This window comes from Panthera tigris, chromosome F3 (genome assembly GCF_018350195.1).
Source record: "Panthera tigris isolate Pti1 chromosome F3, P.tigris_Pti1_mat1.1, whole genome shotgun sequence".
Taxonomy (NCBI): Eukaryota; Metazoa; Chordata; class Mammalia; order Carnivora; family Felidae; genus Panthera; species Panthera tigris.
Genome location: NC_056678.1, coordinates 39515113 through 39531261, shown reverse-complemented (window position 1 = coordinate 39531261; position 16149 = coordinate 39515113). Strand labels below are relative to the sequence as shown.

The 16149-nt window shown below is 42.4% G+C and overlaps 1 long non-coding RNA gene across 1 annotated transcript; it reads right to left on the bottom strand.

The window, feature by feature from the left end:
* Positions 1-9196: 9196 nt before the first annotated feature.
* Positions 9197-15649, bottom strand: LOC107180043. The gene is made up of 2 exons (XR_001510785.2): positions 15278-15649; positions 9197-9484 (listed from the first exon to the last, which is right to left on the bottom strand). It is a non-coding gene; the product is annotated as an uncharacterized LOC107180043 (long non-coding RNA).
* Between the last annotated feature and the right edge of the window lie 500 nt (positions 15650-16149).

The following is a 16149-nucleotide window of genomic DNA, read 5'->3' as shown; positions in this document are numbered from 1 at the left end:
GAATCTTATATTCAGATACTCAAACAATTTTAAAGGCTACAACTTGCAGGCCAACCTTTATTTCTGACTGCTGACTACTTTTGAAGGAGAAAACTTTGGAAACTGATATTCTGGTTCCCAGGTCCTCAAAGAAGCGAAGTGAAGAAGTAAATTCTGCTGGGGTTAGCAGAAGCCTTGCGGTTTTAGGAACGGAGGATGCCAGGCTCCCTGGGTTCTGAGTTCCAGTTATTGACACTGTCCGTGAGTCACCCTGACTAGTCACCCACTGTCTTGTGTTTCCTTCTTTAGGGAAGAGCTAAGACTATTGACTTTTTTTTTTTAAGATTTTATTTTTAAGTTATCTCTACACCCAACGTGGCTCGAACTTACAACCCTGAGATCAAGAGTTGCATGACTGCAACTACCTACCGACGGAGCCAGCCAGGTTCCCCAGACTATTGACTTTTTCAGAGGTTGCAAAACACATTATAAAAGGATAGGATGGCACTAAACAAACATGTAATTATGAAATATTAGAGGAGGTACATATTAATAAAGGCAAATGCATTCCTTTTTTTTTTTTTTTTGTTTTGTTTTGTTTTAAGTAATCTCTATACCAACATGGGGCTTGAACTCACAACCCCAAGATCAAGAGCCACATGCTGTACTGACTGAGCCAGTCAGGCACCACTATAAGGGTAAGTGGATTCTTTTGAAAATTAGAAGTTGATAATCTTTATGTAAGAATAGGGAGTTTGACTTCAAAATACAGTTTTATGTTTGAACATTGTGAATTTGGGTCCTTGTTTGCTCTGTTAATCTATGTTGCTTACTGAAAGGAAACTGTTAACAAGTTGCCTTACTGGAATGGTTAATTGCTTGTCAGGGATCAGATCCCCCCCAGTCCTTCTAGAAACGTGTATTTAAATTTAGTAACCTGACTTTCAAAGAGGGAAACTAATATTTATTCATTGAGTGGAGGGCACTGAGTATGGGTTTCTGTATGTGTTGTAAACAAACCAAAAGTACAGAGTGAATCCTCTAGAGACCAAAAGTACAGAGTGAATCCTCTAGAGACCAAAAGTACAGAGTGAATCCTCCAGAGACCCTAAAAAAGTTATTTGTTTGTTTGTTTTGAAGGAAATTGAGGCACCCATTTTTTTCCTCACTTTCCCAGGACCACTATTAAGCACCAGCTTGGGTTTTGAATTCTGTCTTCTTGCTGGACATCAAGTCGAGGCCTCCTTAACACAGCAAACCTTTCAAAAATGGAACCCAATGTTTGTTAGTTTTCTTAATGGTGCCTCTCATAATTAAAAAAATAAAAAAAAAAAATATATATATATATATATATATAAATTTGAACTTTCCATCCTTTCAGACTTGTTTAGACCCTCTACCAATCTACCCAGTCCTGAGATCCCTTCAGGCTTTCCATCAGTGTCTAGCATCCCTTTTCTGATTCCAAGTGATGGACTATATTCTCATCACCCCAAATTAACAACTATTGTTATTTTTGTCATATCTGTTTCAATTTTTTAATGACATAAAACATTGGAGATAAGGTCAATTTTCCTTTGAATACTAATTCGACTTCCATTTCTTCCTTCTGTCCTCACCTCATAGAACCCCTGTTTAGTTTGATATGTGCTTTAAAAATATTTTATATATGGGGGCTCCTGGGTGGCTCAGTCAGTTGAGCATCCGACTTTGGCTCAGGTCATGATCTCACAGTTCATGAGTTCAAGCCCCACATCGGGCTCACTGCTGTCAGCACAGAGCCTGCTTCAAATCCTCTGTTCCCTGCTCTCTCTGCCCCACCTCCACTCATGCATGCTCTTTCTTTCTCTCTCAAAAATAAACGTGTAAAAAATATGTATTTTCTATATGTTTATGGCACCCATAATTAATATGTAGTATTGTTTTATGATTTTAAATACATATGAATGGTTCCATGTGTACTTATTTTTCTATGATTTGCTTACTTTCACTGAATGTTTTTTGATATCTATCCATGTATGCATATATACATATATCTATCCATACATATTTATATTTATATTTATATGTATATATAAATATACCAGATATAAATTATTTATAATTTCCTGGTATTTCATGGTATGAATAATACTATATTTTATTAATCAGTCCATTAGTGGATATGGGATCTTTTTATATTAAAATTTTATTTTATTTTATTTTATTTTATTTTATTTTATTTTATTTTTTTACAGGATAATTCTTTTATTTGCTTATTTATTCATACACAACACAGATTATTAGGGAGATATGGATTGTTTTACAATGTTAGCGAACATAAACAATGCTTATATTATTTTCACCAGATACAGGTGTTAGTTTTTTAGGCTGGATACAGCATGTAGAATCACTACATTTTAAATATGCCAAATATCACTTTCAAGAGATATCACCAAATTGATTTTCAACTGTTTGAAACCGTTCCCTAAATACTCTCAATACTTGTTAGACTTGCTTGCTTTAAAATTTATTTAAAAACAATTTTTTTTCTTGTGATAAAGGCTCTTAAGATCTCTTAAGCAACTTTCAAATATGCAATACGGTATGGTTAACTATCGTCACTAAGCTGTACATTACGTCCCTATCGGGCTTCTTAATTTTTGCCAATTTTAGTGGTAACAAATGGTTTTCTCTCCGGTTTTCTAGCTTCCTTCCAGTTCATTATATTTGCAGTCCTTCCCTAAGGACCGATCTGTTCAGAGGTTCTCCGGGCCAGACACTTCAGAGGCTCTCCACTATCTGCTCAATCCAAACCACGGCGGCCCCAGCCAGACGCTCTGCAAGCAGCCCGCGTAGCCTCCTCTGTACGTGCCTGGCTGCACCAAAATGAGCTACTCACCATTTTCTCAAATGCAGCTCTTGTTTTTCTGCCTCTGCAACTTGATCACACTCTTCTGTGTTACTTTATTGATTCAATAAATATTTAGTGAGTTCTTTAGTTCCTGCCAGGTGCAGAGAATGTAAGGGTGAACCAGAAAGGCAATATCTAGGCGTGCACGGAGCTTACGATTTCTAGCAGAGGATGGGAGGGGCAGAAAGAAACCAGTAAAAACAAACAAACAAACAAGATCATTTTTCATAGTTGTAAGTACTATAAAGAAAGCGAAATGGAATGTTCATGTGACTTTGTGTGGAGTTGGGTATGTTGGGCAAGGGGCTGGGGCGGGGAGTCCAGGGTACGTGGGCATATCGGCGTGGGAGCCTTAGAAGGGCAGGTGCTCAGGGAAGGCTTTGCAGAGGAGGTGATACTCCTCCTGAGACGAGCCATATGAAGCTCACTCACAGCCCAGGCATGTTGCTCACCTGGAGCTGCTTCTAGGCAGGGATGGCCCGGGTGCACTGAAGAACAGAGCTGCCTCTGTGGCTGGGTGGTCAGGACTAGGGGAGTGGTTGATGCCAGAGGAGGCACCTTGCTGGTGTTCTCTTCAACTGTAGTTTGTCCTTTAGATATATATTTATTTACTTTTAAAGTAAACTCTACCCCCCACCTGGGGCTGGAACTCACAACCCTAAGATCGAGAGGCTCATGTTCTACCAACTGAGCCAGCCAGGGGCCACTGTAGTTTATCCTTCCTTCCTTTCTTTGTTCCTCTTTTTTTTTAAAGTTTACTTATTTACTTATTTTTGAGAGAGAGACAGAGAAAGGGAGCCAGTGTGAGCAGGGGAGGGGCAGAGAGAGAGAGGGAGAGAGAGAATCCCAAGAAGGCTCTGTGCTGTCAGCGCAGAGCCCCACACAGGACTTGATCTCACAAACTGAGAGATCATGACCTGAGTTGAAATCAAGAGTCAGACTTAACCGACTGAGTCACCCAGGTGCCCCCTGTAGGTTGTCCTTCAAAGCCATGATCAAATGCTCTTTTTATACCCATGCCTGAGCCTGCCAGCTGAGAGCCATCTTCCTGGACCCCCATGGCACAGTGGAGGTCCCTCTTATGGAACTTTATGTGGCACTTTGGGATCTTGGTGTCTGTTCTTCCCAAGAGCTAATTTGCTTTCATTTTGAAATTTTGTTTCTGCCTTGTAGGGGGCAATATTTTATTTTACTTTATTTTTTTAGGTTTTATATTTTTAAATAATCTCTATACCCAATGTGGGGCCCAAACTTACAATCCCAAGATGAAGAGTCTCAGGCTCTACTGACTGAGTCAGCCAGGCACCTGGCCAATATTCTTATCTTAGAATGAGGAAAGTAGAGGGAGAAAAGGTACAATGCAGACGAAGCCTGTCCTTTCTGATTGAGTCACTTTGGAAGGGCCTGAGTTTCAGTGAAATAAACTTCCCTTTAGTGTACCTAAGCTAATTTTCACAGTGGCTCATAAAATTAATTTACTTTTCTTTAATAACTGTTAAGACGAGTTGGAGTTCCCAAAGTGACATTTTTATCCCACCTAGGTTTTGTTTTTTTTTTTTTGTTAGAATATCAGTTATTCATTGCTATTAACAATTAACAATCATTAACAATCTTGGTTTGTTTACTTTTTTTTTAACCGTAGTAGTTTGTTTGTTTGTTTTCTTTTTAATGTTTATTTATTTTTGAGAGAGAGAGAGAGAGAGAGACAGAGCATAAGCAAGGCAGGAGCAGAGAGAGAAAGACACAGAATCTGAAGCAGGCTCCAGGATGTGAGCTGTCAGCGCAGAACCCAACAAGGGGTTCAAACCCACGAACTGCAAGATCATGACCTGAGCTGAAGTCGGACACTTAACCGACTGAGCCACCCTGGCGCCCCTGTTTACTTTTTTTTTTTTTTTTTTTTTAAAGTAATCTCATGGGACTCAAACTCATGACCCTGAGATTAAAGATTGCATGCTCCATGGACTGAAACAGGTTCCCCAACAATCTTGTTTTAGATGCTGTGTCCACTCTGAGCTTCAGCTTTTTATGCGGAAGCGATGGTGTGTTATCTGCAACGGGGACCTTTCTCCAGCTCCACCAGCTGTTGAGGGCAACGTTGTGTGCTCGAGACTGATATGTGTTTCATGTGGTTATATCCCTTTATCTTCAGGGTAATCTTTGAGTTGTGAGTTAGATTTATTTTCTAGATGAAAAAAAAAAAAAAAAACAGGTTCATAGAGGTCATTTTCTGTTCCCAGGTTACAGAATTAGCAAATAGTGAGCTCACATTTGAATTTGAGGCTTCTGACCACTTCTTTGTGAAGCTGCCATGCTTTAAATAAGAATATAGCAGACACCAACCGCTTGCTATTTCCAGATACAACCTGAACCACTGTGCTCTTAACCACTGTGATGTGCTGTTAATCTCTTCTTCCTTCTTTAAGTCTCATTTTCTCTGAGCATTTATCAGACGGCGAGAGGCAATTCATGGAGGAGGGAAGAGCATGAACTCTGTCTGGAGCTAGATTGTTTGGGTCAAGGGCTTCTCGAAAAGCTTACTAGCTGTAAGCTAGTAAAATCCCTGTCTTGTTCTTCCCTTGTTACCTAGCAAGTAACTAGGGGCAAGTTACTTAACATCTCTATAGGTTGGTTTCCTTATTTTTAAGGTGAAGATAATAACCATATTACCTCATTGGGTTTTTGTAAGGATTAATGGGATAATGCCCATAAAGGGCTTAGAAGGAGCCTCCTGACCCCTGGAGCTAGCATGGGCCTCCCACAGGCGCTCAACATCTCTGCCCTCTGCCTACTTCCCTCTGAGTGGTCTTCCCACAGTGCGTGGATGGCCTTACTCCCCAGTGACAGTGCCAGCTCTTGGTGGCTTGGTCTGCTTGTTCAAATCGTAGGCTCCAGGGCAGTGCCCGGCATGCAGTTGGTGCTCAGTGTGTATTTGTTGTATGTGTTTCGGATAAACCTGAACTACAGGTTCCATTTTGAACAAAACAATTGCTACTCTGGTTTCCATCAGTATGCCCTATGAATTAGCATTCCCCGAAATTCCATTTCCAGGGCTTCAAATGTGCTCCCAAATGACTCACGAATCTGCTCTTCTGGTTCTGACCATTTTTTAAATCTGTGTCTCCAACTACCTATTGGAAAGAAAATCCTGTAGGCATCCCAAACTCTACATGTTCAAAACCAAACGCACTGCCTTTTCCTTCAGACACAGGTCTTTCTTCTGTGTCCCCAGCCTGGTTCATGACATGTGCCTTCACCCGCCCACTTAGAGACCTTGGAGGCTCCCGTACTCTCCCCTCTTCCCCTCAGCCTGTAGCCAGCCACCTAAGTGGCTGCCCAAAACTTGCCTGTGAGTCACAGACAGAGGTCTGAAGCCAGTTTTCAGCCACCAGACCCCAAAGCTTGCACCCTCAACCTGAGAAAATTGTCCAGAGAAGTCCCTCCTTTAACCTCAGGATCCTTGTGTTAGTTTGGACTGGATATGTCCTGGCATGTCCCACCAGCCTTCCTTGTGTGCTTGTGTACAGCTCCTTCTCCACCCCGTGGCAAGCACTGGCTTTCTAAAATACAAATTCAGGGGCTACCTGGGTGGCTCAGTCGTTGAAGCGTCCAACTTTGACTCAGGTCATGGTCTCCCGGTCTGTGGGTTCGAGCCCCGCGTCGGGCTCTGTACTGACAGCTCAGAGCCTGGAGCCTGCTTCAGATTCTGTGTCTCCCTCTCTCTCTGCCCCTCCCCCGCTCACGCTCTGTCTCTTTCTCTCTCTCTCTCTCTCTCAAAAATGAAAAAAACATTAAAAAATAAAATAAAATACAAATTCTGTCTTGTAACTGCTGCATTAAAACCACTGTTGGCTCCTTGTGCATGTTTTAAAATCTAAACTCCTCACACAGCATACAATCCCTTTCTTTGTCTTTGTGTAGCTTCCCTCCCCACTCCGTGGCCCCTGCCCTCAGCTGCACCTTAGCCTTAAGGTCTCCTGCTAGACCAGGCAGGTTCTGCACATGCTGCTCTGGGCCTAGAACACCCTTTCTCCCCTTTGCTTAGTGAAGTCTTTTTCATCCTTCAACATTTAGCTCGCAAGCCACATCCTCTGTGAAGGCTTTCAAAGAGGGCCCCAGTCAGCCCCTCCCACCAGTGTCCCTCACACGGCCTTCTGCGCCCACGATTTGGGTGAACACATTTCTGAATCAAGAGTGCAGATGTGACAGTTCAGATGGCAAAGACTATGCTCCTGGAGACAATGGGACAGATAATTGAACGCAGTCCAGAAGAACCTCGTGGGAGATCACTCCTTCTTCCTCTCCACCACCCTGTGAGGGGCCAGGAAAGGCCCTTCTCTGGCAGGGAGCTGTTTGTATCTCTTCGTATCTGCCCAGCACCTGGCACGATGACCACCCCAACCGATGTTGCCAAGTGTCTGAGGATTCTACCGGCCTGAGATTTTTTAAAGAACAGATCCAAATCTCATGTGTAAATTCCTCCAAATAACCAACCAACCCAACCAAGCCAGTAAGAGACATCGTTTACATCTTGGCTTTATCCCTAAAATGATTTGCTTTTCCTAGCCTCCGCTTCCTCATCTGTGAAACAGGGATAGGAGTAGCTATTTCCAGGGGTTGCTGTGAAGATTAAGGGAGCGAATCGAAGGAAATTAGCAAACACAGGGCCTGGCTCAGAAGTCTTTGTTTCAGGCGCAGAGATATGTGGAGCTCATCACTATAAACAGGAACTGGGAGACAAGGTCATGTCCTGAAATAACTTTTTAAGGTTAGGATTTCATTGGGAATTTTAAAAGTTAAGACAATGAATACCACTGATATTTACTAACAGCGTTAGCATTCGAGGATGCATCCTCCTAAATTTTACAAGAACTCTCTTTTATCCACAAGATTTATAGTCGGGCTGGGGGAGGTGTGGTTCACCATTTGTTTTGCTGCACCTTTGTTTATCTGCTGTCTGATCCCAAATTTAGCCCTGCAAAGGAGTCGGTGGGGTGAGTGTTTTACAGATTGCTGGGCCCCACCCCACACACCTACTGAATCAGAATTGGGGGCAGGAAGGGGACTGTAGATGTACATTTATAAAAACCTCCCCTTGTGGTTTGATCATCTGCAAGTTTGGGGAACCACTAGTATATGTATCGCTAGAAAAGCATAGTGCTCAAAAGTCTCCATTACTCAGCTTCATCGTCTTTGTAATTAAAAAAAAAAAAAGAGTTCATTTGCCTTTGTGTGAACTATTAGCTTTCTTAATGCCTGTTTCACCTTCACCGTGGTCTGTTCGTCCTGGAACAGGATGAACTGGAAAGAACCGTTCCAGTTAAACAATAGTAGGAAAAAAGGTGCAAACTTGACCAGCTTCCCTACCACCTTAGCATCAGTGAGGTATTTCCCCTCATGTCCTCCTGGGGCAATTTAAATGCTAATGTGTCAGTACTATAATCTCTTTAGCAATCAGATAGAATTGTTTTTCTGCCAATCTTATTTCTCTTTGTTTTATATTTGTTCATTCATTCGTTCGTTCATTTGTTCATTGTTAGAGAGGCATATGTTTAGCATCTTTGACCTTTCAAACCTCAAGAGAAAAAGAAGAAGAAGAAGAAGAAGAGGAAGAAGAAGAAGAAGAAAATTCCATCCTGGTATCTTCTCTGCAGTACTTGCAGGAGGAGAGGAGGGCATCCACCCTCTAAACCTGAGATCTGCAATTTGAAAGTGCTGAGTCACCTAGTCTGCAGGGTCAAACATTTTGCACCTAGGAAAAGTACCGCAGAAAATAAAACTGTGAGCAGCTAGCTGGTATGTTGTTATTTGGATACGAATAAGAAGACTGGAAGGGAGATCATGCATAGTAACTTGTTACTAACTTTTAAATTTGTTTTCAGAGATTTCTATAGTCTGGTAAATCCTCTTTCTGTCTGGTGATTTGTTGGTGAAATTCTTTAAATATTTCTTCCTGTTCCTGGAAAGTGAAAATGAATATAAATGGTAAAGCAGTTGTCTTACAATGTTTAGAAAAAGGAAAAAAGAAATGGTCTTTGCCATTATTCTGAAGTTTTGCATAACTAAGCTTCTTGAATTAGCTTTCTTTCAAAGAATTAATCATAAAAGCATAACAGTAATTAACTAGATATTGAGAGCTGATGTCTAACTTTAGTCGAACTTTCAGTAAGTCTGTGTTCTTATTTGATCATGTAGTTGAATAGACAGTGAGGAGATGTGACTACAACTGGATTAATAGGGGAAGTGGCAGGAAGCTGCAGTTTCCTGAGAATCGGAAAGAAAGTTTACAGAACGCTTGCTGGGAATGTGGATTATAGATAAAGATAAAATTCGTAACCATTTGTATTTAGAGTGGCTATTTTATTTCTATGATATGAAAGTGGTTCCCTTTAAGGTAAGCATTCGGAACTCAATGACAACATTCCTTCAACAAGGAAGTCAGAAATTTCTGTTTACTAGTATTAACAAATAAGGTCATTTCACGAGATGGATGTTGACTATAGAAACAGTTAAGATGACTGTCTTCCAGAGCGTGTTGAGTCTTGGGTGGGGAACAGCGGCTTGATCGCTTCATGGATGGAGCAGTGGGCACTGACATCTCCCAGCCAGCACCTGTGGAATAACAACAAAATAAGTACTGTCCCCCGAGTGCTCACTTGCTCTGTGCAGCGACAGTGCTAAGTACCTCGTTGCACTCTCTCTGAACATCCTTACAGTCTCCATAAAGGAAGAGCTTTTGTTTTTAATAGCTTAAAGCTGAGTATACTAAAACTTAGAGGCTAAATCATTCGCATAGCGCTTCTAGACAGTGGCAGAGTGAGAATCTGAGCCCAGGAGAATGATTCTAGCCCTGGTGTCACTGTGGAGAGTGCCTCTTAGCTCATAAAAATGACTACTCACCGACAAGGAATGTTAAATATGGAAAGAACATCATCAGTTGGTTGGAGTTCTTGTTTTCTCTTGGAGAACAATTAAGGAGGGGTGGGGACGGGAGAAAGAGAAGAAAGGGCCGGAAGACTGCAAATAGCCACCCAGGAACCCAGCGGGATGCAGAGCAAGATTCTAACTTAGCACACCTTCTTGCTCAAAGCGATTCTGTCATTAGCACCTATAGATGAAAACGTGGAATGTATTACACATGTGTTTTGTTTGTTTCAAGCTTAGATTGATGGACATAACACAATGACTTGGCATTAAAAGAACAAAAAAAGAAACCCCTAAGCTGACTGCCTTTCATTTGACTCTCCAGAACCGGAAGTAGGCTAACATTCTACAGGTAGAGGGGCAGGGCAAGGACATGAGCATCTAGCATTCAGCAGAGTGGTCTGAAGAAAGGGTGCAGTGTAGGCATCAGGCCGACATGGCTCTGCGTCTCTGTTGTTTATAAGCCTGGTGATCTGGGTCAAGTGACTTGATCCCTATGAAATCAGGATGGTTCCTTTTCTTCACAAGACCTAGCGTGGGACCAGAGGAGAGACTCAGCAAAGTGAATTTTTAATTTTCACTTCCTCAGAGGCCCAGGTAAGACTAGTTCTGGCATAGAGCAACCTGGGAAACCACATAGAGAATAGAAATGCTCTGGGTTCAGGTGGCTATGTCTGAGCCCCAGCTCGGGTCAGGGGAGTTCTCATGGAGAAGATGAGATATAAGCAAAGATTTGAAGTTGCTGAGGGAGTTAGTCACGTGGGGATCTTGGTGGAAGGTCCTCAGGCAGAGAAAATAGCTAAGGCAAATAAAAAATTGCCTACTGGCCAGATTTAGGAATAAAAAGGAAGGCAGTGTGCCGGGAACAGAGCTTGTGGGGGGAAGTAATAGAAAGTGAGGGTAGAGAAGTAAAGGAGTTGGACTGTTAAGCATTATCTTAATGATTGAGGGGGTACCTGGGTGGCTCAGTCAGTTAAACATCTGACTCTTGATTTTGGCTCGGGTCATGATCTCACAGTTTGTGAGATTGGGCCTTATGTCAGGCTCTGTGCTGACAGTGTGCAGCCTGCTTGGGATTCTCTCTCCCTCTCTCTCTGCCCCTCCCCTGCTCTCGCTTTCACTTGCTCTCAAAATAAATAAATAAACATTAAGGGGAAAAAAAAGGACTTTGAGTTTTATAATGAAAGAAATGTGAAGAAATATGGAGCCATTGCTAGGTTTTGAGCAGAGGCGGACATGATGAGACTGAGGTTTCGAAAAGGTCATTCCGATTGCTATACTGAGAATAGACTTGCAGAGGCAAGTTTGAAGCAGGGAGACTAGTAATCCAGACAAGAGAGGATAATGGCTCTGACCAGGGTTCATGACAGTACAGGGGATAAGAAGTAATCAGATTCTGGACATATTTTGAAGGTACAACCAGTAGGACTTATCATGGGTTAGATATGAAATATTTTTGGCATGAGCAGCAGGAAGGCTGGAGTTTGCCAGCAACATTTGGGGGGCAACGTGCAGATAGATGAAGCAGACTTGCGGGTAAGACTAAGACTTCACATTTGTCCATGTTGAGACATCCACTGGATATCCAAGTGGAGGTCAATAAGTGGAAAGAGAGGTCTGATCTGGTGACATATTTGGAAATGATCAGCATATAAATATTTAAAGACTGGTGACTTAGGTAGATCATAAAGGGAGCATTGATAGAGAAGAGGAGGGGTCCAAGGACTGAGCTTTAGGGCACTCCAACACTGAGAGTTCTGGAAGAAGAAGAGTGATCAGCAAAGGAGACTTGAGACAAAACAACCAAGGAAGCTGTTGGGAAGGTGCCATTCACAAGGCAGATGGTAAAGAAAGAATTCTAGCTGAGAGGAAGGCTGAAAGCAAAGACTCAGGGCTGTGAAAAGCTGGTTTGGGAGAGAGGAGGAGGAGAGCAAGTGGTATGGTATGGGGAGCTTGTGGGGGAAACGTTGGGGAGAGACAGGAGATGAGGCTGGAAAAGGGGCTTTCCCAATTTGAAATGCCTTTGGATTCTCAACCTAAGACATCGGTGGTTTATTTCATGATGTTGGCCACTAGGATCCATTGAGGTCTTACTCGAATTTATCATGTGTCACACACTGTACTAAGCATATTATACACATTTCATCATTTCATCTTTATACCTACCCTTTAAGAAAGACAGTGTTATTATCCTCTGTACGTGAAGAAACTGGCTCAGAGAGGTCAAAGACTTCACCCAAGGTTACCCCTCGAATGACTGCCTTCAATCAGGTAGTCCCATTCCAGAGTCCATCCTTTTAACTACTAACCTATCCTGTCTCCTGGATGGCTTAGCTGGGTGTTAGAAGGTTAGAGGCTGAGAACTTGCACCCTTTCTCTGGAGAGGATCTGGCTTCACTCTGTCTCTTGGAGGAGATGCTTTATGTGCAAAAGTTCAAGACAGATCTGGGGCACCCATGAAGGATTTCAACTAGGTCAGTGACTAGATCATAGTAGCACAGTGTAGCATAGTAATCTAGTGGCAGGGTGGTGAACAGAATGGATGAGGGTGCCTGGGAAGATGGGCAGGGAGATAGATTTGGGGGGAGATTAGCTGTATGTGGGACTCTTGAGGGACCTGAGGGCTGGCCAAGCAGTGCACTGTGGGCTGCGGGTCTGGGCCTCCGTGGAGGCTGATCTGGAGCTGTGGAGTCGAGAGTCAAAGTGGTTGTAGGAAATGAAATCACAGTCTGGGTGAGGGAAGCAACTTTCAGGTGTCCGTTGTCCATATTTACACCCTTTTCTGAAACAGATCCCCCTGAGAACAAGTCAGCTTCCCACTTTACAGGAAACAGGCACCCCTCTTGCCTACCATCTTACTGTGATGTGTTTGGGGAGTGAACAAAAACTTGGGCTCCAAACAAAGGGGCCATTCTAAACACTGACGCAGGTGTGAGAAAGTGAGTGACTAAGGACTGGGCCACACTTCCTTTTACGAATCAGGTGGTTTTGGCTGTTTGCTTTTAGCACTTTTGGAGGGAGACCTAAACATAATTTTTGATGATAGATTACAAAGTGATTGTGGGGTTCTGGCTAGCCTGGATGTCAAAGATTTGAGCAACAATGGTATAAGTAGAATACTTCCATTCCTTCACTTGTGTATTTTGTTAAAATTTTTTTTAATGTTTATTCATTTTTGAAAGACAGAGACAGAGCACAAGCAGGGGTGGGGTGGAGAGAGAGGGGGACACAGAACCTGAAGCAGGCTTCAGGCTCTGAGCTGTCAGCACAGAGCCCAAAGTGGGGCTCGAACTCACAAACCGTGAGATCATGACCTGAGCCAAAGTCGGACACTCAACCGATTAAGCCACCCAGGTGCCCTCACTTGTGTATTTTGAAGTGTTTCTCAGTGATTGCATCTGTAAAAAAAAAAAAAAAAAAAAAAGTAGTAAGATGTAATTATGCCAAACTATTTCAGTGTGATTCAAAGGCATCCACAGACCCATGAACTAATATTTGGAAAATAAACCCAGTTCATCTCTAGTAATGGATATATTTCCAACAAAATTTTACTTAAAAATTTTTTAAGTTTATTTTTGAGAGACAAAGAGAGAGCGCCCGCAAGTGGGGGAAGAACAGGGAGAGAGAGGGAGACACAGAATCAGAAGCAGGCTCCAGGCTCTGAGCCATCAGCACAGAGCCCGATGTTGGTCTTGAACTCACAAACCGCGAGATCATGAACTGAGCCGAAGTCAGACGTTCAACCAACTGAGCCACCCAGGAACCCCCTCCAAATTTTACTTATTATGTTTAATAATTGTCAAATTTTGCAATATACTTCTGAGGCTTTGATTGTGTATTACCAATAATTGGAATTTATTACTACTCAGTATTACTATTCAGTCCAATTTTTTTGCATGTATTTGGTGAATTATGGTCACAGAAACTTTTTTCTTTTAATTTTTATTTCTAATTTTTAATTTAATTTTTAATTTATGTATATAGTTTGTGGATGAGATACATGAAAAGCTTATTGATAACAAAAGACTTTGAAACATAGAAATAAATTGGGTTTAACATCTGTGGGTAACACAAAAATTTGTACATGGATGTTTCTAGCAGCAGTGTCTACAATAGCCAAAAAGTAGAAACAGCCCAAATGTCCACCAAGTGATGAATAAATAAAATGTAGTATATCCATATAATGGAATATTATTGGATTATAAAAGGGAACGAGTACAGATACTGCTGCAACATGGATGAACCCTGAAACGTTATGCTAAGTGAAGGAAGCCAGTCACAAAAGACTACATATTGTATGATTCCATTTGTATGAAATGCCAGAATAAGCAAACCTGTAGACAGAAAGTAGATTAGTGGTTGCTTAGGGCTGTGGTAGGGGACCAGGGAAAGGGGAGTAATTGCCAATCAGTACAAGGTTTCTTTTTGGGGTGATGAAAATGTTTTAACGTGGATTCTGGTGATGATCGCCCAACTCTGGGTATTCCAAAAACCATTGCATTATACACTCAAAGTGGATGGATTGTATGATATGTGATTTATATCTCAGGAAAGCTAAGAAAAACACCTGTGGGGAAATGGAATGGAAAATACGACTTAAAACAGAAAAAAAGAATAATGTACAATTATTGACTATTAAGGATCTTGGCATTACAAAGCACCATAAACTAGATTCTTTGCAACCATTTGAACTTGGGTTAAAATGTGGACGTCAAACTAGACATTGCGGGTACAACTAAGAGGTAGAAGGAGAGCAGGGAAGACTGTTTTCAGGTGGAAGGAGTGTCAGGTGTCAATCTGGACTGGGCCAGCCAAGGACTCCAAGCCATCCATTGGATCCAGTTGGCAATTATGGAGTCCTTGACTTTGACATTCTCCTTTCTTACAGACTACAATCCAGCGTGGAGGCTGGTGGCTGGAGGCAGAGTTGAGAGAGGTTAGAGAAGAGAGCAATAGGGAGGAAGTGAGGACACCAGCTGTGGACTGCGCTTAAGAAGTTAGAACACAGAGATAATGGGGTGGCAGTTTGCTAACTTTGGGGAGAAGTGGCGTAAAGGTAGTTGTTACTACTCTACAATGCAATCAATTTGAACACGTTTGTGGACGAAGGGCGAGAGAGTGGAGACGGGAAAGACGCTCATTTCTGCCACGGGCAGAATGTTCTGCACATCAGCCAGCTTACTTCAGAGTTGTGCCTCTCTCCTCCAGCAAGCGGGGTCTGTCCTCACTCGGTAGTTCTGTGGGACCTCCCAAGTCCTTGTTCAGGCAACAAGCCACTATCTTCACATACTGTTTCCTAAACTGCTTATCTCATTTTTAATGTTGCAGATGTTTAGGGCTCCGACAGAGTAGGGGTGTGGGTGGATAACAGGCTTGCTCAACATTCTTTTGAATCTGACTGATTTAGGGTAAGAGTGGCTTCTAAAAACTTCTTGGGTGGGAGTGAAAACAGAGGCTTTAAGGTCAAAATTTTAAACTCACCTTAGTTCACGTGAACTCTGCTTGAAGTGAAGAAACCAGTCCTCCTCAAATACTGGAGGAAATGGGTCCCACAGAGTGGGAGGCGGACGAGATGCCTTTTCCTTCTGTGGCCTGAGCCTCCACACGCCAGCTGGGCCCCAGAGCGCATGGCTGAATCTGCAGCATGAGACCGAAGAGGGTCATGTGAAAATTCACAGCGAACAGGGTTTTTCCCCACAAGGTGCTCCATTGTTACTCCAGTTCACTTGAGCCTACTTCATTATTTTTACACTCTTACGAAATGCTCTCAACAAGAACTGCAACAGTAAAGAGAAGAAAGGAAGTATTTAGAAATATTAAGAGAGAGGCGTGGTTGGGACAAAGCATCTTGCGTTATCGTCTGCTGCAATGAGGAGGAGAAGACTGAGCCAAGGGAATTTCTTACATTCCTCATGTATCTAGAGCCACACCATCCATGTGAAGGTCACATCGGATGGACACAGTGAGGTCATGGTGAGGGAGTTGACTTCCGCTAGATCTCCTCAGTCTTTATATACTCTCTTTTCCTGGCTTAATGTTAACACTTGGCGAATTACAGACTATGTTACAAGGTGGCCAAAGAACGATGCGGTTTCAGGTAGATGTATCTGAAGTTCCTTGGCATTGAGCGAACAGTTTTCCAGGACATAGTCTGGTGGAAACATACTAGCAGCAATGGTAACAATTATTAACGGGAGAAATTATTTGTCTTTGTTTTTGAATTCCTACGTAATATTGTCATTGCTATCGTTACGGTGTTTTGTCCCGGGCCCTTAAGCTTCCCTTGCCCCCTGTGTGGCTAAGAGCACTGAGAACACAAAGATAAATAGTACACAGCCTCTCTAAAGAGCAGT